The sequence below is a fragment of the Aptenodytes forsteri genome, unplaced genomic scaffold (assembly GCF_000699145.1).
Source record: "Aptenodytes forsteri isolate BGI_AS27 unplaced genomic scaffold, ASM69914v1 Scaffold26, whole genome shotgun sequence".
Lineage (NCBI taxonomy): Eukaryota > Metazoa > Chordata > Aves > Sphenisciformes > Spheniscidae > Aptenodytes > Aptenodytes forsteri.
Window position 1 is genome coordinate 2,205,331 of NW_008794125.1, and position 730 is coordinate 2,206,060.

The following is a 730-nucleotide window of genomic DNA, read 5'->3' on the forward strand; positions in this document are numbered from 1 at the left end:
GCGGGCGCTTGAGGGGGGCCACAACGGGACGTGGGGGGCTCGGGGCACAGTGGGATGGTGGCGGGGGGGGCATTAGGGATGGGGGGGTCGCAGCCCCCCCACCCCATTTTATCAACCCCCCCCTGCCGACCCACGGGGAATCCTGCCAAGCTGGCGGCAGCCCCGGCGTTCCCGATGGCGTTCCCTTGGGACGGGGCCTTCGGTTGGGATCTTAATTTGTTTTTTTCCTCCTCTTTTGTGTGTTTTTTTTTAATTAAATGTTCGTTTTTAAGCAGGGGGGAGATGCCAAGTGACACGGCAGCAAAGGCGGGACAGGCACCCCTGACTTTGGGGTACAACCAGCCCCACCACGGCTCCCGCACCCCACGTGGGGCAGGGAAAACCCAAACCCCTTTGGAGTAAAAAATATCCCGGGATTATGCCCATCGGAGCACAGGCAGGAGGGCCGGCACGTGCCACCCGCCCGGCATTTCCAACGCCCGCCTCCTCAGCACGGGGATGGCGGTTTGGGGGCTGATTTTACACCCCCATCCCCGTCCCCATCCCCGTTCCTTCCCCGTCCCTGTCCCCCCCATCCCGCTCCCATCCCTCCTTTAAGCACTTAATCTGGTTCGCGGGGTCCGTCAGCTCCGAAGAGCTTTTCTATTTTGTGATTGTGTCGCTTGGGTCTGTTGTGGCGGGCGGGGGGGTCCCCATTTTGTGCGTGTCACCCCCCCCGCCGCCCCCCGCC